The sequence below is a fragment of the Mastigoproctus giganteus genome, chromosome 1, assembly GCF_048544385.1.
Source record: "Mastigoproctus giganteus isolate SK-2022 chromosome 1, ASM4854438v1, whole genome shotgun sequence".
Classification (NCBI taxonomy): domain Eukaryota; kingdom Metazoa; phylum Arthropoda; class Arachnida; order Uropygi; family Thelyphonidae; genus Mastigoproctus; species Mastigoproctus giganteus.
In genome coordinates, this window is record NC_143575.1 from 73,758,418 (window position 1) to 73,785,083 (window position 26,666).

A 26,666-nucleotide genomic window follows, 5' to 3' on the forward strand; every position below is an offset into this window, starting at 1 on the left:
TGCTACATCTGTAACTATACAGAATTATGTCACTTTTCCTGTATGTGGCGAAATAAAATAGTAGAGCAGTATATTCTCCTCTCACTACAAAATTAACCTCGCTAGTCGATTCTCCTGTGTACCTCAACTTTAAGATTAAATGTTGCCGATTGAAACATGCGATCAGCACCAAAATTGCATTCAGATTAGGTTTAACTACACGTTGTATGCCATCCCGTGTGTTGCTATATAGGCATATGCTAACTTAATTTTGTGATTAATAACCACAAAACACACATTCTGATTGTCCATATACATTTTAAATAAAACGTTTTCGTGCATTTATATGAACGTCAATTGTAATTCATATTTACCGATTGTGCATGGATAAGCAATATTATCTTGTCTTACGCGGATGGATCACTTGAAAACGGGATTTTTTTAAACCAATAACTGGTACTTTATTTATGAATAAATCTTCACCATAATTTAGCACGTATTCCATATGTGCGTCTTAATTTTATATCCTGCTCCCAAAAGTATTTTGGTTGCAGTTTTCACCATTGCTTGACGGCTTCCTTCATTCGTTGACCATGTACAGTGAACACCTTGCCAGATAATTTTAGAGCTCCAGAAACCTGAAATTGCAAGGCAACTTAAACGGACTAAGGACTGACATGCGAATGTTAACTTATAAATATGAGATATTGGTATGATCAATGATCGTTAAACTTAGCATACATTTCTGAGCGATATGGTCTGGCCTTTTTTTTTTTTTTTTTTTTTTTTTTAGGCCCCTGTATTTCCATACGAGGGGAGAGCACCACTGGTAAATCTAGCAAAAATGTTAGATAGTAGATCCCTGGTCCGGCTCCACTTGGGGAATTGTTACTAGATGATGGCAGTTTCTGCTGCGATAGGCTGAGTGACCAGTCACTCAACACGAAAATCATAACCCGAAATTGCACAACGATACATTTCACCACTTCGTTGATTGGCCTTATCAGTGCGGTATCATCACAATATACACGGCTAATAGTTTGGTCTGGCCGCTAACACAATGAATAAATTAAAAAAAAAAAAAAAAAAAACTTTCGGGCTCAGTGAAGGACTCTCAGTCACGATGGTCGCCCATAGTATATCCTGTGATTTTGAAATTGCAGCACCCTGAAGGAACAACAGGAACACAGAGAGGATGCTTACAATGATAGTCAAGGAGTTAAGGAACACAGAGAGGGTGCTTACAGTGATAGCCAAGGAGTTAAGGAACACATAATAAAAGTTGCAGACGCTAATATATTTGGTATGTTGAGGGTCTCTAGCGGCTCCTGGGATTTCTCCCATCTCCGCGGTGTTCTCTGTATCGAGTGACAGTACCCTGTCAAGCCAGAGATTTAAAGTGTGTGAATCATGTATAGTGTAGTCTGTTGTGCCCATTGTTCATCTGGCTTATTGGCCATCGGGTCCCTGATGGGATCCGACGTTGCCCATCCCGCGTCACGTGGAGGCTAGCCAGGTGTTACCAGTAAGGAATCAGTACTCTGGCAGGTCCTGCCACCTACTTTCCTCAGATTTCAGTGGCTAGGACCTATAAAAAAAAAAAAAAAAGACATTGCTTTAATCGCTGTTGGTGCTTTTGTTTGGTCATAGAGATTTGCCTTAAGAGCGAGGAGGCATTGTACGCTGGATGAGTTTTATTTTTGGCCTAAAAGGGTCGAGCAAGCAATTTTGGTGTAGTTACAATTTTGACATGTGGGTGCTGTGCGCTGTGAAGGTAGACAGATTTGGGTGGGGAGAAGGAAGGCTGGAGGGTAGAAAAAGAAGAAAGGGACCGATAGAGAAGGTGGCCCCCAAATGTTCAGTGGGCATGCCCATGCCACACCAGAGGGAAAGTGGGTTTTGCAAGGAGAGGGGGGGACAGGTGTGTCCCCCCCCGCCGGGAAAAGGAGATAAAGCAGGCCCGGAAAGGTGTTGGATCTGGGTCGCCATTTGGCTAGTTGGCAGCAAGGCTGCAATCTAAGTCGTTCACGTTGACTTTCCAGGTGGTGGACTTAGTCTCGGCAGAGGCCAGGATGCGTCACCTGCACGTGACAGGCCAGCTACATCTAGGTCCCAGTGTTTGGTCGCATCCAGTTAGGACTCAGTTGTCTTTCAGTTGCTGTAGGTTGTCCCCACCACTTGTGTTCAAGTCCTGTAGTCACTCAGCTGGTCGTCAATGGCCAGTTGTGTTCTTTGTGTCCATCGGTGGTCCAAAGTCTGAAGTTTGTTTCAGGGTGGTGGAAGTGCTCTTTGCCTCTCGAAGAGATTTTGAGCTAAAAGCGTGAAAGCCTTATAGTTTTCTTCTTCCTGCAGCACTATGTCCTCCTGATTTCTAAGGATGGAGCGTAGTTCGGTAAACAGCAGGCCACGGAGGTCTTCATATATATTACATTCGTAGAGCAGGTGCTCCGAAGTTTCTTCTTGTCCGCATCTACAGTGCGCTATGTCCGAGATTCCAAAATCGTGTAGCTTCTTCCTGAAGGAGCCATGCTCTGTCAGCAGGTAACTGGTATGAAGTCCAGGAGAGTACCAGGCCAGGGAAATAGGATAAACACGTCCAATGTCTGGTATGAAGCTTCTAGTTATGCGGCCTTTAGTGGAGTCATTCCACCGATTCTGCTACACTGTTCTCATGTGGTCTGTAAGACGTCTTTTTTTCCTGTAGCCTAGTCAGAGTTGGGTCCGTAGTGTATCCCAAATGTGTGATTACCCTTTCTTTGGCGTGTTGGTGCAGCAGCCAATGGCCTACAATCTCCAAGTCCAGAGGGAGACATCCCGCAAGGACCTGGATAGCGTGGGTGCTCACCGTGCAGCATGCTCTGGTTGTTGTTGTTGTTGTTGTTGTGAGGAGAATTATTCGATGGATGGTTTCCGATTTTCTTCTGTTAACAGCAGTGCTTGCCTTGTGAATCAAGTGTGTGAATCATGTATAGTGTAGTCTGTTGTGCCCATTGTTCATCTGGCTTATTGGCCATCGGGTCCCTGATGGGATCCGACGTTGCCCATCCCGCGTCACGTGGAGGCTAGCCAGGTGTTACCAGTAAGGAATCAGTACTCTGGCAGGTCCTGCCACCTACTTTCCTCAGATTTCAGTGGCTAGGACCTATAAAAAAAAAAAAAAAAGACATTGCTTTAATCGCTGTTGGTGCTTTTGTTTGGTCATAGAGATTTGCCTTAAGAGCGAGGAGGCATTGTACGCTGGATGAGTTTTATTTTTGGCCTAAAAGGGTCGAGCAAGCAATTTTGGTGTAGTTACAATTTTGACATGTGGGTGCTGTGCGCTGTGAAGGTAGACAGATTTGGGTGGGGAGAAGGAAGGGTGGAGGGTAGAAAAAGAAGAAAGGGACCGATAGAGAAGGTGGCCCCCAAATGTTCAGTGGGCATGCCCATGCCACACCAGAGGGAAAGTGGGTTTTGCAAGGAGAGGGGGGGACAGGTGTGTCCCCCCCGCCGGGAAAAGGAGATAAAGCAGGCCCGGAAAGGTGTTGGATCTGGGTCGCCATTTGGCTAGTTGGCAGCAAGGCTGCAATCTAAGTCGTTCACGTTGACTTTCCAGGTGGTGGACTTAGTCTCGGCAGAGGCCAGGATGCGTCACCTGCACGTGACAGGCCAGCTACATCTAGGTCCCAGTGTTTGGTCGCATCCAGTTAGGACTCAGTTGTCTTTCAGTTGCTGTAGGTTGTCCCCACCACTTGTGTTCAAGTCCTGTAGTCACTCAGCTGGTCGTCAATGGCCAGTTGTGTTCTTTGTGTCCATCGGTGGTCCAAAGTCTGAAGTTTGTTTCAGGGTGGTGGAAGTGCTCTTTGCCTCTCGAAGAGATTTTGAGCTAAAAGCGTGAAAGCCTTATAGTTTTCTTCTTCCTGCAGCACTATGTCCTCCTGATTTCTAAGGATGGAGCGTAGTTCGGTAAACAGCAGGCCACGGAGGTCTTCATATATATTACATTCGTAGAGCAGGTGCTCCGAAGTTTCTTCTTGTCCGCATCTACAGTGCGCTATGTCCGAGATTCCAAAATCGTGTAGCTTCTTCCTGAAGGAGCCATGCTCTGTCAGCAGGTAACTGGTATGAAGTCCAGGAGAGTACCAGGCCAGGGAAATAGGATAAACACGTCCAATGTCTGGTATGAAGCTTCTAGTTATGCGGCCTTTAGTGGAGTCATTCCACCGATTCTGCTACACTGTTCTCATGTGGTCTGTAAGACGTCTTTTTTTCCTGTGGCCTAGTCAGAGTTGGGTCCGTAGTGTATCCCAAATGTGTGATTACCCTTTCTTTGGCGTGTTGGTGCAGCAGCCAATGGCCTACAATCTCCAAGTCCAGAGGGAGACATCCCGCAAGGACCTGGATAGCGTGGGTGCTCACCGTGCAGCATGCTCTGGTTGTTGTTGTTGTTGTGAGGAGAATTATTCGATGGATGGTTTCCGATTTTCTTCTGTTAACAGCAGTGCTTGCCTTAGCGTACCAAGCTCCCGCTGCATAAGCCAGTGCCGGGATGAAGAATGCCTTGTAGAGGATGGCGAGCGCCCTCTTCTTCAGATCCCAGTCTCTGCGTGTATCTCTAGCGAATAGGCCGGAATATTTCCTGAGTTTTACTCTGAGGTAACTAAGATGCGGTGTGTATCGAGGATAACGCCAAGATATTTGACTTCTGTTTGGAGTTTAATGGTTGTTCCATTTATCTTGATCTGGGGAGGCCTCCTGGGATCAAGGGAGCCCTTGAGGAGTATTGAATGTGTTTTTTCCGGTGAGATGTTCAGTAGGTTCCCATTTGCCCATCCTTGCAGAACAGAAATGGCATGATTTGCATGGGTCTCCAGCTGTGTCCTGCTATTAGCCTGCAGCATCAGTATAAGATCATCGGCGTATGACTCCGTTCTTATATTAGGGTTTTCCATATTGAGAAACTCATCCACACAAGAGTCCACAGAAGGGCCCCCAGAACTGATCCCTGGGGGCAGCCTCTGTGGACCTGCCTGGAGAGAGTGGCAAAGGGAGTAGTCACTGTAATCCTTCTGTCATCCAAGTATGATCTAAGGCAGCAGAACAGGTTGCCTGGAATTTGGGGGCGCCGAAGTCTGGCCAGGATTCTGGGCCACCAAAGAGAATCAAAAGCGCCAGCAAAGTTTATTGATATGAGGAGAAAATACTTCATGTCGCAGTTTTTTGCTGCCTCAGTTATGTTTTCCAAAGTGTCTGCCGCTGAGCGTCCTCTTCTGAAGCCGAATTGATTCGGCGACATCATGTTCGCTTCCTGGAAGTGAGTCTCTAATCTATGGTATAGAAGCCGCTCAAAAAGTTTGCTCAAGGTAGAAAGCAAAGCTATGGGTCTTTACGATGTTGGCTTATCCTGGGGTTTGGTTGGATTCTTAAATATAAGTCTTATTCTTGCTGTTTTCCACTTATTAGGGAAAACTGCCTTTTTGAGCATATCTGGTTCAATCCTGTCATCACCAGGGGCTTTCCTGTTTTTGATGTTTGCTGCTGCTATGCTCAGTTCCATGATTGTAAAAGGGGGGTGGGGGGGTTCAACTGCCGTGGTACAATAAGAGGAGTTTTCTTCATAGAGTTTTCTCTGTTCCTCAGTCTGGGGTTCAGTTTGAGGTAGGAAGATGTGGTCTAATATGTTGTCAATTGATGATTTCCAGGTTCTGGTATAACTTTCCGGTGCAGTTTCGGTGGCTGTAACCACTTCCCCTCTTAGGAGCTTGTTAGTGACAACTCTATAAACAATTCCTCATGGGTCAGTATTGCCATTTTCACTGACCAGAGTTTCCCATGTTTCTTTTTTCTTCTGCTTAATCTTGGCCGTGTAGTTATTTCTTGCCTCGCGATGCCTCTGCCTTAGCTCGTCCTGGCCACAGGTGGAGACCTGTGGCCAGGTTCTGTGTGCTCGTTGAAATGCTTTTCGGGCTCTGTTTGCTCTGTGTCTGAGGTCAGTTAGTTCTGGTGACCACCAGGGAACAGCCCTGGGGGCCGGGTGTTTCTTTTTTATGGCTATGTCCGCTGCGTCCGTGATTAATTTTGTCACCTGCTGCTGGAGGTCATTTAAGTTTTGGCCTTCAGTACGGATGTTTTCTGCTTCCATCATCAACGTCCGTTGGAAGAGATCCCAGACGGCCTTGGGAATGGCGTACCTTGGCGAGAGAAGTCTGAAGATCTGTCTGGGAATTAGGGTTCGGTGCAGACTGAGGGTTATAACCCTATGATCAGATGTGGTCCAATGGTTCTGTACCTCCCAGGGGGTGAGGTGTCCTGCTATTGTGCGGCTTGCAAGGGTAAGATCAATGTTTGCTTCCCACATTGTACTTGAAAACGTGGGAAGTTGATGTGGTAGGTTCAGGATAGTAAAGTTACTGCTTGTTATGCATTCCTCCAGTCGCCGTCCATTGTGTGTGCCTCTCCTATCTGGCATCTCACATGCCAGGCCGGGGACCTGCAATTTGCATCCATTCCAATAATAATTTTGGCATTCGGAAGCTGGCGCTGTAGGGTTTTCAGATACGTTGTGACGGGGAGAATGTCCTCTCCTGGTCTGGCATAGACCGAAGAGACGTAAAATTCCCCCAGTGATGAGGCAATGTGAGCACATACTGCCCAGTTTGTGCAAAGGTCGGTTATTTTTGTAACCGTGAGGTCTGGGTTACAAACCACGACAGCCGCCCAAGGAGTATCCTCTTCCACTTGGACAATCTTGAACTTTAGGGGGTTACCTCACACTCCTTTATTATGTGTATACGGCTCCTAGAGTATGAGCACGTCCGGTAGATTTCTTTACCAATAGATTTCTTAACTAGCTGAGCAGCAACTGCCTCAGAACGCTGTGCATTATGTTGTGCAATTTTTATCCCGAAGTGATTGTATTATTTTGGATTACTCCCCATAATTTATCCGTTGCTGTTGTGTACTCCTTGCTTTATTGTATGTTGGGCAGGCGCTATCCCTTATAGACTGGTCATGCGGCAGTTTCAGGGCCTTGCAGTTGATGCAGACCTGGGCTTCAGCTTTGTTTGGACAGTCTCTATATTCGTGGCCATCTTTGGCACAGTGGCCACATGTAGAGTGCATTTGCCTGCAGGTGTGTGTCGTGTGGCCAAAACGACAACAACTGAAGCATTTGGGGACAGCCACATACTCCCTGTAGCGGTGACTGCCCCAATTTACATATACCCTTGTCTGTTGCTTTATGGATTTCCAGGCAGCTGTGGACAGCTCCAAGATCCAGTTGACAGCTCCCCCAGTCCTGGCCCTGGTCTTGAACCTCGGTATGATGTGCTGCTCTGGCGTTCCGTCCCCTTGCAATTCATTGAGATTTTTCCTGTAGATTTCTTGGACTAACTCTTCAGTGGTGATATCATTATCTAGGTCATGTATCATTATGCAGGGCCCTTTTTCCCTAGGCGGTTCGGCAAGCAGCCCCAGCGAGGATATTTTGGGGTTTTTTTAGTATCCCTGTATGTCTTGTTCCTTTTCAGTTTGAATGATCACGCCAACATTTCTCGTTTTCCTGATGGATCTTATTTTTGTGTGTTTAAAGTCGTCCTTCAGATTGTCCATGACGGTCTGTTTAACTGCTTCACTGGACTTATGTGTCCACCTTACCAGCATTGTGGATTTCTCGTAATAAACAGAAATCCTTTTAATAACAGAGTTTTGCTATTTTCTGTTGAAACCACAAGCCTGTGCAATTACCGTATTGTTCAGTAGAAGCATTAGTACCAGTCCCGAAATTTACACCCATGGCAGCTTTTAACTGGACAGTCGATCCATGCTTGCTGTACCGCTGTCCATAATTCTGTCGCATTCCTGGGTGGCGGATCCAAAGATCGAACAGACTTTTCCACAGCATCACAAAGATGCTCCACAGAGTTCATGTCCGGTGATAGGGGAGGCCATTCCATGGTGGTAAAATCTGCGAAATGCTCTTCGAACCATGTTCTAGTCACCACGGCTCTGTGGGGGGAGGCGCATTGTCCTGCTGAAAGAGTGCATTCCCCTGTGGGTGCACGATGACAATGATGGGATGCAGATGGTCTGTAGGGATGGACACGAAATCTGGACCGTTCAGAGATGCGTCTCCCCAGACCATTATCGACTGCCCAACTGCCTGAACAGTTCCTTGTTGACATGACGGGTACATAGCTTCGTGCGGTTTCTGCTAGATACGCACCCTCCCATCCTCTCGAAATAAGTGGAAACGAGACTCGTCAGACCAGGAGACCCGTCTCCAATCATCCAAGGTCCAGTGCCGATGTTCTTTAGTCCAGTGGAGGCGTAGAGTCCTGTATAGTGGTGTTAGCAATGGGACTGTGGTGGATCCCATAACCTATTGCCGCTAATGGTCGTCTGATGGTCTTGGTGGAGACGTTTCTGGCACCTCCTTCGTTGAAGTCGGCGGTGATTTGTGCCACTGTCGCTCTCCAGTTGGCTGAAACGATGCGAGACAGACGTCGACGGCCATGTTCATTCACCTCCTTTCTCCGCCCACAGCGCTGTCCACGATGAGATGTTATTCCGGAAATGGCATATTTCCGATACACTCTTGATGCTATCGAACGGGGACAGTGCAATTTCTGTACCACCTCTGCGATAGAGTGACCCATGCGTCGGGCATCCACTAGCATCCCTCTTTCAAAGTCGGTTAACTCACCAAGTTTATCCATACTGACATCAAATTAGCGTACACTGCAGTGATACACTGCACCTATATACCTCCCAAGCGGTGGGTTCGTCCACTAGCGAGAGGGGTGACAGCGTCTCGTTGCTCATGAACCAGGTATCTCATGAATTCTATCCTTTCAGTGTATATTATTTGAAATAAGTTCCATTCTGATGTATATTCCCATTGCTATTAGTGACTGTATATATCTATATAATTGTTATATAACCATCAAAAAAAACTCTCTAAGTTTAAAACACGATACATATATAATGATTTTATTTTATTTTTGTATTCCATTGCTGTTACTATTTGGACTTTAATGTTTACATGCATGTGAAATATAAACATTATGAGATAAAGTTAAAAGTGGGGAAATTACAAACAATGTTCAATCTTTTGAAGAGCGGATATATAATAAGGAAAAAATAATGAGAAAAACACTTGTAGATAGGATTCTAGAACGAGGCGGATAAAAGCAGAAATAACAGAAAACCAACTGAAAACCAGTAGGCAAATAAAGATGTGGAAAGATGGTCTATCCCAAACTTCATAAGCAGATTGCTTATCGGGAGGAGATCGTCTTTTCCCGACATAGATAAATAAATAAATACATTTGTAAACTGGATTTTCGCAGATAAAGTTTTAAAGAAAGAAAGATATTTTTTGAATTGTTTTCTAAAATGTCTATTTTAAATGTGACCAATATTAGTCGCAGTGGCACGCTGTGGAATAAATATTTTGTGTAATTCCTAATTTTTCTTCTCCATGCGGTATGCTATACCGCATGGAGAAGAAAAATTAGGAGTTTTGTAACTTAGGGCGGTTCCAAATGTCTGCTAGCGGCCCTCGTAATTTTTTCGCAAAAACGTATTCACTCGACTTTCACCTTTCACACAAAGGCAAACTAATTTCAGGTTCTCCCCCCCCCCTCCAAATCGATTACAATTATATTTGGTACTGTTGCTGGATTCAAATCCACAGACTTATGAAAATGTAAATTCTGCACGCCTTTCAATAAATACGAAAAGCGTAATTCATAATAAAACTTTTATTACAGTGTACGTAATTCAGTTTAAATTACAATTCTACCTAAAATGAATTATAACGTTATGTTGATTAGGTCTTGTGCTTTAGCGTCCAAAATGAGAGCCGTAATAAGAAATGTTAGTTGCTTTATTTTTAATGGAACTCTCTCATTTATATTTGCTAAAATTGCAACTACCGTTTCATTCTCACCATCTTCCCATCAATTTCCGGACACTCCAAAACACGATAATAACCTCATATCTCTGCTTTAATTGGAAACGCCATATTTTCTCTCCTATGATGCATTTGTGATTTGGTACTCAAGGCGAACTTACGCACATCCCTCTGCTAGAATCTAGACTGCATTCCCTAAGCAGTGTGCAGGGCACATTGCGTCCAAACCAAGTAATAAAGCTAGCATACAAAGGATTTTTTTTTATTCAGTGAATTTTTATTACAAATCGAATATCATCAAGTTTTGCGTTCTTCAGATGTAGTTTTACACATTGGAAATACATAAAATTGATAAAGACCAATTTTCTAGGTTCGCTTGTCGTGTTAATTATATGTTTCTTGGTTGTTTAGTGTAGTCTTCTCTGTATCTCTCCTTCTCCCTTTTTTAAGAGCATCTTATGAAATGAGTTGTGGAAATCGATAATTTGGGATTTTCTTTCTGTATTATATAAACTTTATAAACATGAAAATAAAGAAGAAAATAACAAAATTTAATTTTTTCCCCTTTGAAATCGATAAAAATTCTTTAGATATATCTAGAAAAATAGCAGCATATAAAAATGACGTATTATTCCCATAAACATCCTGAATAGAAAAATGATAAATATTTTCAAAAATGTACAAGATCGGAAAATTTCACATCTTTCAAGTGAACCTGCTTAAAACTGCTTTCAATAAAGAAATGCTTCTGAATTTAAAGAAATCTGTACTCCGAGTTTTAGTGTCGCACTTCTTTGCTTTGGAATGAGCTATGTATTTTGAAGTCTGTTATCGATTTCTATTCGGTAGTCGCTATTACCTAATCTGTTTTCGGATGAACGATTAGTTCTAGGACAGAGGTGTGGAATAATTATTCTCTTTTGACCTAGTCTAACGAGGTATGATCTATAAGGAGAAAACAAATTTAATTTGAGGCGGTTGTTGTTGTTGTTTCCAAATTACACCAACACAATTTGGTACCATGTGGGGACAGTGTATAGTATCTGTAAATTGAGTGTATTCTGTGTTCGGTTTCTCTGTTTTGGTAGATAGAGGCATTTTCGAAGAGAAAGAGAGAGCCTCACTTGAGATTGAATTACTCAGTCACTGTGTGAAGAAAGCTTATAAAAGTTCCTCCCGTTGAAATAGGATTCAAGCCAAGATCTCTTCGACAGTGTATATAATAGCGATTATAACCATTGTGCTAGCCATGAGATCTTATCTTGATGAGTCTGGAAATGGAATGAATGATTACTTGGCTGATGTCAGAAGAATCTAGAGAGTTGATTGACTTAATTGGTACACAATTAAAGTACTTTAATTTTTAGATCACTGCGGATGATTTTTTTCAAATGGTAAAGAAAAATTAAAGACTGACATTAACCTATTGAGTATTCAGTGTTCGGAGTCAAATACGTTTTGATACTTGACTCTGAAATTCCTAATGAAGTAGTTTTCAGAAATTTTGGTTATTGCTGTCTAATAACAAACTTCATTAGCTTACCATAATTTAACCTTTAAATTGGCTGTAAGAAATTTTATCAGATTGGAAGTAACTGTATATTGTATTAGCGGGTCTTAAAAATGTGGTTTATTCCAAAATATCTATTGGAAGAAATAGTCAAGATCTTGTTCTCTCTAAAAAATAATGTTTAAAGAGAACATGGTACTTAGAGAATCATAATTTATCTCAATATCGCCCTTCGTGAAGAAACTTTTAAAAAAGGTCCTCGCATCGAAATAGGATTCAAGCCAAGATCTCTCCCACAGTGTATGTAATAGCGATTATAACCATTGTGCTAGCCGTGAGATCCTATCTTGAGGATTCTGAGCAAAGTTGGTAGGATCGCCGTCTTCCCCACACCAGGTGGAAAAGAGCTGAATTCGAGTCCCGCCGATGACGGGAGGAATTTTTATGGACCTTTTTCACAACGTGGCTGAGTTAGTCAGTCTCAGCCGAGGGTAGCATGGATTTCCTGGAAACTCAGATTTTTCGCCCAGAAAATAGAAAATCAACTTCAGAATACACACAGTTTACAGACAGTATACACGGAGCAACGTAGTCGCTGATGCTTCTAAAACCCTACAACAACAACAACGTGTGTGTTTATTCTCAAATTACGGTTACTTTAATAATTTTCTTTATCATTCTTGTTATTTGCACGCAAAAATTGTTGAATGTGCTAAAAACGCAAGGGTAGTACATTATATGAGTAGTACATTTTCCAATAACAGAAAAATTGCTTCGTATACTGCGAAAAAAGTCGAAAAATTTATGTTATCTACCAGAATATTAACGAAGTATGACAAATAGGCCCCGAAGAGGAACGAGGTTCCGCTTATAGCGCTATTTACGGCTGGTGCTTATAATTAATGCTACAACAGGGATCTGTATTTCGCTTCTTTCTTTTCTATATGTGTTCAGTCTTAGTAGTTCAGATTTTGAGTCCACTCGCGGTGCCATCCTGCAGACTGCTCTCTTTTAGCTAAAAGGTAATTGCTGTGTGGACAGACAATCTGCGTTGTATTGATGGTTCAATTTACTTTGCAGTCTCGTTGATCTTGTTCAGGACTGCGATGCTATTTTTACTACTAGTTCTTAGTACTATAATTTTGAGAATTTTGTTCTTTAAAAGTTGTAACGTATTGCAAATTATTAACACAGTCAAAAATTTGCTGGTTAAGTTTATACGAAGCGAGTATTAAATGTTTTAAAGTATTGAAGGCATTGTTCTTTGGAAGAAAAGCCGTCGAAATTTATTGTAAAAAAGTTTGAATCACCATTAAATTAAGTCCGTGTTATTCACAGTGTTCGTGACATATTATATAAGCACTTACTAAAAATTGAATGTTCCGAAAATTTAATAATAGAGGTCATGAGTTACTTACATCAGACGGTCGAAATTCTTTATGCATCGAAGAAAGATTTCGTCCCTGAGTGCTTGCAAACTTTTAACTGATCACAAAATTAGGGCGATGAAATGATATCATTTAAAGATGAAATATTTAATGTTTAAAACGACTTGTAAATATTTAGAAAAATTGGCTCGAAGCCCTTCAGTTAATTCGAATTTATAGAATGGATGTTTTTAAAAATTACACCAGTTTGGGAGGAAGTACCAGATGTGTGTACTGATTATTGAATTTCAAACTGACGAAAACTAATTGTTTAAGCAGTTTTCTTTGCTTAAAATTTTCATTTTAGAAGAGCTGAAAGAGAGAAATTCTAATGGTGCAAAGAGATCTTGTTACGGTTGGTCGTAATTGTTCTTTCCCAAGTTTGTATTTCAAGAGCAGTCCCTGGAAATTGAAAAATTAACTGGCTTTTTGTTTTTAACTTCGGAAATAATGGAAATGTTGAATAAAGTTTCGGAAGTGCACTAATCAGTATTAAAAATGATTATAATTACCATACCGGTATTGGGTTCTCAAAGTATACTTAAGAAAAATCTGTAATTTATATTCAACTATCAAAAGTCACTGTTATAAAAAAAATCTGGTTGTCTTTGAATATATAAAAACACTAATTACAACAATAATAATGCAGCAAATGAGTACTGCAATTATGGTTATACTTGTTAAGATGCGTTACTGCTAGTCCTCGTGGGTAAAATCGCCTTCCTCCCCAAACCGGGTGGAAAAGACCTGGGTTCGAGTCTCGTTGATGACGAGGGGAATTTTTATGGGCCGTTTTCACAACGTGGCTGAGTTAGACGGTCTCAGGCGAGGGTTGCATGTTTTTTTCACTGGAAACTGGGGTTTTTCGTCGGGCAGACAGAAATTCGACTACAGAACACACTCAATTACAGCACTATATAAGGAGCAATATGGTCTTAGTCGCTAATCCTCCTAAAACCCAATAACATAACAACAACAGCGGTACTGCTGAGTACCAAATACCATGGCACTCAGGTAGCCTATCACATCTTGTCAAGCATAATTATAGTATTAATTTTCTGCATTGGTTTTATTAATTAGTGTTTCTTTTTCCATAAGAATCTACTACCAATCACAAACTTTGTTTTCCTGGAATATAGTTAAAACACTCGCCATTAATTTAAATATACTTTTGGAATGCTACCCCATCCTTCCAACGTTAATGTCATTAAGTTATGTAAATTTAACATGCGAGGATCACAAAAGATTGATTAAAAGTGATTGAGTAAAGCCTTTGGCTCGTGATTTATTTTATTGCAATACCGCTTAATTATTCCTCGTGTATATACTAATGTAAAATAATTACATTAGTAATCCCGATATATTGAACCATTTTCTCTTTTATAAATATTTTTGTTTCATTTTTAGAGTACAAAGCACGCTCATTGTTCCGGATTTTAGACTAAAATAATTTTGTTGCGATTATGCCCGTAATCAGTGGTCACTGTGATATATCGCTCAGTAATGCAGTCCGAAGTGCGGGTTACTGTAAAACAGCAAAGCTATGCAGCAAAGGTCGTTTCGATGGGGAGAGAAATTTTTATTGAAATCGGTGAGCCGCAGAAAGACTTTTTTTTTATATTCTTTATGTAAAATAAAAAGAAGAAGAAAGACACGTGGGTCGTGTTACTTAAAAGGATAAGAAATACTTGGATTTTCAAATGAGAAACCGTTATTACTTTAAAAAACACTGCGAAAAGCAAACCGAAAAGTCTTGTCTCTGTATGTCTGGCTACCTGTTCCATTTCTCATTGGTTCGGTTACAGACAGGTGAAAGAAATGAAATAAATATATACTGCCCTATAAAAATACAGAATGATTCAAAATTCGTGCAACAGAAAATATAATTTCAATGTATTATTGAAAGTGATGGAATTTTATTCTGACTACAATGGGAAGTAGCACTGCTCATCTTCAGATATCCAATAATTCTTTATATGTTAGCCCTCTGTTTTATTTACAGTGAAGACGACGGCAGCATCTTATTTTTCTAGGCAGTGCATGTTCATAATTGAATCTTCACATTCCCCAAATTTTTATTTTTCAGTCTTACTTATCTTACTTAAAACCTAAGAGCCTTCACATTTTCAAAGGATTCAAATTCAGTATCGAATCAGAAATTTCAACGATAACTGCACAAACACTGTCGTATTCAGCAGATATGACAGTAGTAGCATTCTTTTTCGGCATCAGTTCTTCAAAATGCAAAGGGATCATAAAATTACTTTCCATGATGAATTTAAATTTTACAGGGGATATTTATTTATTATTTCAGGAAAATACAGAACATTGCACAAAGTGTGGAAAAATGTCCATAGTCTCAATTCAACGGTTCGATATGTCCGCCTTTATTTTCAGTTATTGACTAGTCTAAAAGCATAATTACTTACAAAGTGCTCTGAATCAATATCGAATGCCTCTCTTCTAATTACACGCTTTACGTCTAATAAATTCAAAGAACTGAGTTTTATAAACACGATATTTCAAAATACCGTGTTTATAAAACTTGGTGGCCAATGAACATCAGCACTCCAGATAGTTAGAATTATGGATGAAAATAATTAAAATTATAGTTTTATTGGGAAGGCTAGTTGAACTTCGATAGAAATGAGGTAGAGCTCATTCACCCCTTATTTTGTTTTTCTAATATAAAGGTTCACTTTATTTTGGCAAAGGATGCTTGGTATTATCCCGAGTTAGTCTAACATGGGCCCCACCTTCCCAGTACTCTAACAGTTTTGAATGAACCATGAATCTATTTCTCAAAGAAATATAAACCAATCAGAAATCGTGGCGTAAAGCTCGCTATGGAGAGGAATTTCAACGTAAGTATTGGGAAGGGACGAATATCCTTTGTTGAAATAACAAATTTGGTATCGATAGTTCATTGATGGTGGAAATGAGCCATGTCTCTCTCTCTCTAGATTACATTAATAGCTCGTCTGGGTTTACATATAATCTTGATAAAGAAATATTGAATTAAAAAATTAAGAATTAAACATGACTATTTTTTACTTAAATACAAAAGTATTTCAAAAATACTTGTTTGAATTCTTGCTACAGGCGATTTTAGACGCCGAAATCCAGCGTACTGAATAAAAACAGTCTTCTGCGAATAGTACGATTAACCGAATATTAACAGTACAGCAAGTAACATTGTAGTAATCGTGATATACATGAATAGGGTAGCTTATTTTTGCTTTTAGCTAAGCCTTCGTTATCGTCAATTTTGGTGGAAAATTACGTAAGAAATCGTAGAAATCACGCATGCATGTTATATCTAGCTGGTTCTGGTCCCTTCAGATTTGTGCGAGAGTAGTAAGCCAGAGACTGGGCATCCATATTGTGCTACACTGCCCGTTGTATGTGGATTTAGGGTTTCAGCTGGAGCTGGGCACTCTTGCTCTATATGATGATACTGTATGTGAATCCCTTGAGACTCGTGAGTTTTATAATTAGTTTTGCTGGTTTGTGAGGAATGTAGCAAAGTGAGGAAGCAGCATGAGATAGTGATCAACCTCCTCGTAGTGGGGACGGTAACTCTTGGTGGTGGACGTGATGGCTCTTCCACGCCACGAGACCAGTGGTCGTTGCTGTGTCAGTTTTTTTTATTTTATGTTTAGGTTGACCCTTGGTGATCTCTGTTGTGTAAATATGGTAACACCAATAGTTACCTAATATGTAATATGCTGCAGTTCCAGCACTATTATTCTCATAGTTTATGAGTAACTAATTAAACTGTTTCTTTATTTGGGTAAATATACCATGTACGTTTTTTCTTTTCTTATTCGAGAACATATCCGTTTTTCCTCATCCGTCGCATTGCCCATCAATTTCTTCATTCGGCGTATGGCAGGAAATATAATATCCAGTGCTTTATCTCCTATGTACCATACGTTGGCAGCCTATGTGATATGCATAAAAAAATAAATATAATTGCTGGAATTCTGTTGGTCAGATTTTAATGAAATTTGGGATGACTCAACAAGTCTTTCTGAAAGACAGAATATGAAATTTCATGAAAATCCATCTACTGGGAATTGAGTTATCACATGGGGATAGATGTACGGACAAAGAAATAATTATCAGATATCTGTTGATCCAATTTTAATGAAATTTTGGGTGGCTCGACAAATATTTCTAAACGGCCTGAATATAAAATTTCATAAAAATCTATTTACTGAAAGTCGAGTTATTAAATACAGACGGACGGATATGGTAATGGCAACAGGTTCATTATGCATATATGCTAATGTGCCTAAAAAACAAATTAAAAATTAAGTTTACCACAAATGCATCATGTTTGATAATTCGTTATGACGTCCTGTTTTACGATGTTTTATTTTTTATATTTATTTAATTAATTTACATGTTAATTTTTAGAAATAAATTACTTATTAATAAACTTTTAAATTATGAATCAATTTGCATTTAATTTGGCTTAATTTTTTTTAAATTAGAAAATCACTTACATGTCATTAAATCCTCTCCCCTTATTTTTTTAGTACAACACTACCCACTGATTATTATATTATATTATATTACCTATTACTCTGTTTAATTGTTATTAATAAATATAATAATTACAAAGCGTAGTACTTATTTTATGAAATAATTAATATTCTTTAATAAAATAAGAATAATTATAAATAAATTTCTTAAGTATAAGTATGCCCTTTCGCAGAAATGTTCCTGTTTCCCCCAGAAAAAAGAAATGTTTGGTTTCCCCATTATTTAATAAGGGGGCCACCAGAAATTTTAGTAAGTGAATAATTTCCAAATGAAACGTTGATGATCAGCTTAATCGCTACATATTCAATTTGTTTCCGATAAAGCATGAAATGCCCTATTAATATTATTGGGGTGTGTGTTTTGTCTGAGTATAGAACTTATTGGAGAGATTGGATTCTAAAAATAATTCATATATTACCGAAACGCAGACATGTAAATAAGCGCGTCGGATTCGCTGCTTGCCAGTTGAAATATTCTAGGTAAGAGTAATTATGTGTGAAGATATATTTTTAAAAATTTCGTCTTTGTATGATGAATAATAGAAAGAGAGCGAGAAGAAACTTTTCCCCTTGCTACTATAACCGAAAGAGAGGAAGAATGGAGTTTGTTGACTAGGGGATTTGATGAAACAGCAATTTCATTATTGACTTGGACGTGGAGAGAGCTGGTCGATTGAATGGTTGCTGTCATTAGTTTGTCATTTCCGGTTAACAGTAATATCCCATGCAAAGAGGTGATGATAAGCGGACGGATGTATTTATCGCTACAATGAGCACGGAAATATCGTCCTCTTCCGTTTAGCTTTCAAAATTATCAAGAATCTAGAATTTACGAAGCTGGAATTTAGTTACAATAGCGAGTGGGGCATGGTAATGAATTATGTAATTATAGTACAGAACCGTGATTAAGTAATGATATAGAAAGAAACATGATGTGGTAATCATTGCCGCCGCTTGAGGTGCCTAGCCTGAATGACTGCTCTGGTGGGAGGCGTCCCAAAATGGTTGACTTTTCTGGTGTTCCCCATAGAGGGAGACTGGGTTTGGGTAGTTCACTCCCAAATCAGATGCAATGCTTAAAGATACTTTTAAAAATTGGATTGAATTGTTTTTTAGTCTCTCACCAATTACATGTGCCTGAATGGACAGGTTTTTTGTAGTTCAGAGCAGGACACCTCATGATTTAATTTTCTTTCTTTTCATTATAGCGCGACGGCGCAATAAAATTAAGTTAGAAAAGGCGTTACATTTCAGGCCGTTAATAGAGGGAGACCGTGCGGGTGGTCGTGTGCGGGATGAAAGGCAGTGTGTTAGGATAATGAGGTAGAATGATTGTTGGCTGTAGTTAATGTCCATAGGTGATACACCTTTCAATCTCATAGTATAAAGTGGCGTGATCGTGTAATTAATAGGACCTTCTACCTAAAAACACGTACTTTGTCTTCGGACATTTGTGTAGTCAATACTGTATATTTCTCCTCATAAGCTAGTTCAAGACCTCTCCTTTCCGGATAACATTTCGTGAATCCATATTGCTCAAATTGAATTATCAGGGTATGGAAATAAATGTGCATTGAGGAAATGAGGGAATTATTGAAATATTGAATATGAGCCATTTGGTAACAATAACAAGAAAAGCTTAAATGAGTGCACATGGGTAACAACTGGACTTTTTTCGGCCTTTACGTGACCGATTGATGTAATAAGCGTTGACGACATAACGTAACAACGTAATACCTACTTATATATTATTAAAGTTTTATTTGCCTTACAAAGTCCATCTTGTAAACATTTTTTTCATTGTCACTGTTCATGTGAAATGTAGAATGCACAGTAAATGCCTATATTATATTTATTTATAGTGTAGCTAGTTTGAGGGTGTTTATCATACCCTGGAGCAGACGGTTGCTATTTAGTTCACCTCGCCGTTACTGAAAGCACTTCTTCTCTCCTTATACAGGAAGTGTCTCATCTGTGAATGACAGAACGACAAACCTCAGTGACTGTCAGCCATGGCTAAAACGCGCCCAAAATTCCATCGTATGTGTACGTGTTTGTAAATTGTACGTAACGATGTACATAAGTTTTTGCAACGGAAACCAGCAAAAAAAGTTAAAAGTTAATGAAGTAGATGGATGGCTGGATAGATAACAATGAATGTGTGGTTCAATCTGGTTAAATCTTATAACAATGAATGTGTGGTTCAATCTTCTTCACAGAGTGAAGAAGCCATTAGCTTCTTCACTCTGTGAAGAAGCTAATTGCAAACAAAGTTGAAGATAAATGTGATGGAGAAGGTAACATAGGAATTAAATGTAGTGGTGTTGTAGCAGACAATAAAAACGAATTTTGTTCAAAATACGAATGGGTTATAGTGAAACATAAGAAACTGGGATGTAAAGCTTTTTAGATAATTGGGCCGCTCGGATCTGAGAAGAAATGTCAAGTTATGATATTATCGAAAGAATGGATGGATATTCAAATAACACATTTTGGATCAGACCAAAAAAAAAAAAAAAAAAAAAAAAAAAAAATGACAGCGTGCGAAAAAAAAAATGCACGATCATAAAAATTGCTTAGCTCATAAAGCAACTGAAAATATATCGTGTGCCGAGATAAAAACATGAGAAAATGTTTGTGCAAAATCTTTTAATAAAGATCAAGAGATAAAAAAATCTTTCGCACCGCTTACAGGGTAGCTAAAAAAAAAGTCTTTTAACGATTTTGAGAGCGAAATAAACATACAAGAGCTAAATAGTGTTAATATGGGAAGGATCCTGCACTCCACAAATGCCTGTATTAACATAGTCAATCACAGAGCACGAGAAAAAAAAATTCTTACGAAAAATTGATGGGCAATGCAAAATTTCTTTTCTAATTGATGAAAGCACAAAAAGAGTCAAACATCCCCGTTGGTTTTGGTTTCCTATGTCCTCACTGATTTCTCGGAAACAGATCCAGAATCAGTAAACATTTTTCTGGATCTCTTAGAACTAAAAAACGTGAGAGCTCAAGGAATTTTCCAAACATCTTTGCAATACCCCAACGTTTCTGTTTCGCAGATGACTTTAAGTGAAATTTTCATCGTTTTAGCTTGTGATGGGGCATCTGTCATGTTAGATGAGCAAAACTATGTCTCGGCTTTATTTCAGAGAAAATTCCAGTCAATTTTAGTATGGCACTGTACAAATCACAGACTTGAACTTTCTGTGGCCGATACTGTGAAAAAATGTTTTTAAAATGTCCGAAGAACAGCTTCAGATCATTTATTGATAAACTTTACATTGTATCATCGATTCTAAAAAAGGCGAGAGAATTAAAATCATGTGCTGAAGAACTTCAAATTTGTTACCCCGCACACACTCACTGTACTTACTTACTTAGGTCTGGTGGGTGCTAGGGTGTGGTCGTTACAGAACTAGTTAGTCTAGGCATGACTTATACTTTATATTCTAAGTGTAGTCAAGTCGTTTTTTGACACCTTTCTTTTGGTTGGCCATCTTAATTTACCTTAACATGTTCATCTCGCCTATCTGGAATATAGTTCTGTTTATCGTCTAGTGGTTTTGTATAGGACAGTCTCATATACCCCCAAAAATGTAGAATAAGAATATTTCATCTATTCTCCACTTTCGCAGTGTGGACTGTAGCGTTGTTTTATCGAGATATTAAGTGACTAATCGCTTGATACCGCAGTTAACCTCCAGTCATGCTTTAACATTTAACTTGATCACTTTAGTGGTTGGATGTGAGGTTTTGGCAGAGGACAAGGAAACTCCTATAGTGCAAAATATAATAAAGTTTAATACAAGAGAAAGTAAATCTTACATATTTTAGTTCTTAAAATATTACAATAATGGTAGGATTACGATTTTTAGGATTATCATTCTTAAATAAAGGTACAAGTTACAAGATTATAAGAGGCTAGAAAGAATACATCTTTTCAACGTCAACTTACCAATCTAAGATAGTGCCTGGGCTCTAGCTAATGGTCCTCGATTCTTCGTTATTCTCCTGGCTACTCTACGCAGTTGTCTCCATAGTAGGCGGCAGCTTTTCCCTCCGTTCTCAGCGACTGGAACTTCTCTTTTCCGTCTATCCTCTCTGGCCTCTTCTTTGCTCTTCCTCCTCTTCTCGTCGCCTCCTCTCTTTTTGTTTCTACCATTCCCTTTCTCTTATTGGCGAACTCCATGGCCTCACAAATTCGGACTCCACGTCATGGGACACTTAATCAAAGGAGTCACCACCATCCTCGATTACACCATGTACCAAACATTCTGGTAACACGTGTAGCCACTCTTCACCAGCTCCTTATTAGGAAAATGAAGAGCCTGTAGCTTACATATTCACCGAGTTTACGAGGCTCGGAGGAATCTACCATATCCGTTCACACGGGTATCTGTATCTCTTTCTCTCTGATTCCCCCCTTTCTGTCGTCATCATTTGAATGTCAAGCTAAGCGCATCTTTCCTGTGTTTATAGAAATCTAACCCGTAAGTGGCTCCCGAGATAGCCGTCGCCGGCCAGCAACTGCAGGCTTATGTAGAGTTTTACGTAGGCTTTCTTTTTAATGCATAGTTGCTGTGGCTAATTTCGCCATCTTTTTAGTTGCCATTAAAACAGGTTCCAATTTAAGGATTTGAGGACATCTAATTTGCTTTAATACTCAGTTTTAATAACTCTAAAATTGTTAATAAACGAAGTTTTGGGTAATAATTAAGTAGGGGAATTACGAGAAATTAAAATTAATATACTTATTAAAAGATTTAGAGGAAAAGGCGGAATTAGCACTGCAACAAATTTCAGTTCTGAAGATAGGTAGAGTTCTTGGAACAAGATGGATAACCTCAAGTTTCCGATCTGTGAAGGCAGTGTGGCAGAGTTACGCAGCTCTTGTCAAACATTTTAGCTAAAGCAAAGAAGACAAGCAACATCGTGACAGTTCATAGAGATCAGTGTACGAAGGAACGTTGAATCATATTACAGTACTTCCGCAAACTTTATTCTAGATTTCGGTTACTTGTGTGATGCGTTGCAAGAATTATCGGAACTAAGTCTAGAAGTGCAAAACCGCGGAATCACCATTTCCACTGCATATCAAAAAATTCTAACTCAAATAAAATTTTTCGAAAACAAGAAAACGAACCCTGGATTTTATTTCAAAGAAGCTCTTCGTGATGTTGATATTATGGTTTTTCATGGCCCAATCCGCCGAAATGTATCAAATTCTATCAATCCAATTAAATTTTATCACAGCATGAAGAAATGCATGAAAAAACGCTTCCTTTCCGAAGAAAACACAGAATTGTCAGAATGGGCCAAAATTTTAGGTCCTCTGTTTTGGTCGGAAAATGCCAATGAAAATTTGACCTTTGGTGAAGCCGAAAGAAATAAAATATATTTATTTATAAATAAATAAAAAAAAATAAATATATGAATAAAAAATAAATAAATAAAATAAATAAATATATAAATAAAAAAAATATATCCTCCTCAATGACTCGTTTAATTAAGATTGAACTTCAGCGAGGATTTAGTCAAATGAATTTAACTGTAACTTGCTAAGAGCATCTTTCTTGAATATCACTACCGCTAATTTGCTATTCAAAATTGTGATTCCACCATTGCGGCAGTTTTCCCGCATCCTACGTCCAGTCGTGGTATCTCCAATGTCACCACAACTACTGATACGCAAAGCAAAGCAAAGCAAAGAACGACAGCGAAATTACCCAAAAACGAGAACATGGAAATGAGGAGACATTTGTAATTTGCTTCAATAAATAATTCGATATAGTTACTTTATTCTTTATTTTAGTCCAGTGTAAATTAACATTACGTATGTAAATATAATTGTAAATTATATACACTTTACTCTTTTATTCGAAGAACCTTTGTATACTCTCTCAAAACGTAAATTAGTCAGAAATTTGCCAAAAATATAGTCAGAAGTCCTAATTTAATTACCGTATACAGTTCAATATATTTTTTTAGAAAAAAAGTACTGGGTAACAATATACATTGCTGAGAAGATGCAGCAAAATCTGCCTCTAAATGACAAAAGGGGAAAAACTACAAAGATACTTTTTTCTTCTTTTTTTTTTTATGTAAACCCCAAACACGAGAGGTATTAGAACCTATAGTACTTAGTACCGTGCTTGGGTTGGAAGTTGAGAAGACGAGAGAAGATATTTGTTGACATTGGACTTGAACTTCTGTAGACTGTAATTTTCAGGAAATGCGTATGACGGAAGGTTGTTCCAGAAAATGGCAGTTGAATGAATAAACGAGGAAGATGAAAAGTTGGTTCTGTGAGTTTGAGGTTGGACAGTAAATGGATGTTGGCTGGTGGCTGCACGTGTTCGGACTGTTTTGAAAGAGAGAGAGCGGGAATTATAGAAGCCAATTCAGAAGAACAGTGCCCATGGAAATATCTATAGAAGAGGCATGCAGCAGAAACAGGCTACGCAACTCAACTACTCTTAGACCTAATATTATATACTCGCATATTGACATTCGATGCTAAATGATCAGCAGTCCTTTAATCAGGTATATTACGCCAGTAATTCCATAATAAAAATGATACATCATCGACATCTAAAAGGTAACTAGCAAGTATAAAAACTAACCCATCCAATAACTGTCTTTAACAAGCGATTACATGGAAATATTCTCAAATATTTCAGATACTACAATATAATCTTGAAGTTAAGTTATCTAACTTCATATTTAAACAAAGCGATTCTTATATCTACCTTCAGAAACACAGAGTAACTATAAGTTAGCATTATCGTTAACCGGAAAAAAATAAAAATAAAAATAAGGTCAAATAGAAAACATAGTCAAAGTTATACTTATCATCCAAGGCAAAAGTCTGACAGGGTTCCCAGTCTTGGAGTTGTGGACTTTCTGGCCGGGCGTCGACGATCTGATCTCTTGTTGCTTCAGCCCTCTTTGTATTAGGGTTTGGCCTTATATAGTGCCATAAATCTTTCTCAGAATAGAGCACTCTCAGTCAAAAACAGCGTCCGAATTTCGATGACCATGACTGTCCCGTTTTATGGGCTAAACGTGCCTTATAGTTGGTTGGGTGGTTATGTACCGAATGAAAGACGGTGTGCTAAGATAATGAGGAAGGATGATTGTTGACTTGGCCATAAGTAATGTCCATACTTATATACCTTTCAATCCTTTAGTATGAAGTGGCGTGATCGTGTAGTTAATTGGACCTACTACCTAAAAACATGTACTTTGAATGTCTTCGGACGTTGCGTAGTCAGTAACGAACGTGTCCTCGTATAAAGCAGTTTAAGGCCTGTCCTCTCAGGATAACATCCCGGAGACTAACTGGAACAGTGATTCGATGCATGGTAATCGTCAGTGTGAGTATTTCGAATATTCGTGACTAAATGTGGGTGTCGGGCTAGGGATTCCAGTGATTGTAATAGCTTGTTGTTTTTTAAAACGAATACCGAAAAGTATCCTGGTAAGAGAGTAGGTGACAGCCGTCATTTTGAATTGTGGATTGTCGATGTGAATGGGAAAGATAATTTTACTAGAAAGAGAGGGCTCTGAGAATAGATATTTTTGTAAATCGTAGTACGGTGGAACTCTTTAGAATACTGATTGTACTTAACTTCCTAACATTCTCTGGTGGTGAATAAAATCCTATCCAGCTGTCCTGGGATCAAGATATCTGTCATCACAGATATATTTCGGTGAACAATTTGTCTTATTTGATCAAATCTTTACTGCATACTTATAGAGAATTCTAATGGCAGTAAAATATTAGGTGATAACGAAGCACGACAGCTATTAGTAAACATTACCTTCTCAGGGTAAGCAAATGATTTCTTATATTCCTTTCATTTAACATGAATGTGGATTAGCTCATTTAAACATGAATTGGCACTTTATGCATATATCCTAACGTATTTTAAAAGGGCATGCTCCTCAAAGTGAATTGTATTTTGAAAGGAAAATTATTACACTTCTCCCCCCCCCCAGTATATATTACATCTACTAACAAAATTTCAAGAAAATTCATCTGTTGGCAGCTGCATTGTAAATTAAAATCTGGTCTTAAATAGAAAACACCACATTGTTTACTGGTTAAAAAAAACACACACACACACACACACACACACACATTTTACATTACTCATATAGAACTGTTTTTCGTAAATGACACTGCTACAGTACCTGTCCTGCACGTGTATTTGATCAAGTAACAAAATTTCAAGAAAAAACTCTGAGCCGTATCTTGAACATACAACATTCTTTCTTCGATATATAGTATACACTGAGTGATCACTGAATTATGACCACCCCTATGAAAACAGAATGCGACCCGTTGACCACGTGAGGTACGAGAGTGCGCAGTTAGTCGACCTACGTAGCATAGATAAAGTGTCAGTGATTCAGTGGGTAGTAAAATTCCAAGTGTGATGGGTAAAAGGAAGGTTTTATCGGACTTTGATAAAGGACAGATTGTGGGTGCTCGACGAGCTTGTGCCTCGAGTTCCCAAGCGGCTGAACTGGTGGGGTGTTCGAGAGCTGCCATAGTTAAAGTGTATTAGGCTTGGCATCAAAATGGTCAAACAACGACCCGACGGCAAAACTGCAAAGGTCAGCGAAAAGTTGACCTTAGAGGTGAGCGCCGGGTCCGATGACTCGTACAGGCGAACAAGCGCAGCACTGTTGAAGAGTTGACTACCCAATACAACTTGGGCCAACTCGGAACAATATCTGGCATGACCATGCGTCGCACGCTCTCACGTATGGGCTATACCCACCAGCTATTGGGTATAGCCCATACGTGCAATTGTGCAACTTTGACAATTGTCTTCAATTTCCTGTCCATTATTGCTGGGTGGTTTAGTTTATGGTGGGTTGATTGCATCGATTTCGCTTTGCCCTTCCTTTTGGCAATGAGTAGATTATGGAAATTGAATAAAGGATTATTTTTAAGAAACCTGTATATATATTAACAATTTTAAATCATAATATTGTGTCATAAATTTAGTCTCATATAATGTATTATTGGATTAATATGATGTGAGTGTCAGGCCGAAGAACTTCCTATAAAAAAGGCATGAGTTAAATCACTTATATTTTTCAAATAGTATTAAAGTAGGAAGGATTGAGCTGTATTGCTCTTATATATTTTGAGGGTTATACCAGCAGACGACCCCTACGGCATCCTTTCCTAACCAAGGTTCATCGGCGTAAAAGACTCGCCTGGTGCAAAGAGCATTCAGGTTGGACGTTAGAAGACTGGAAGGTGTGCTGATCGGATGAGTCACGTT

The 26,666-nt window shown here is 39.1% G+C and overlaps 1 protein-coding gene across 1 annotated transcript in view; it reads left to right on the forward strand.

The window, feature by feature from the left end:
* The window catches only part of LOC150090888 (poly(rC)-binding protein 3-like), a 646,900-nt gene that overhangs the window by 190,351 nt on the left and 429,883 nt on the right, over positions 1–26,666 (forward strand).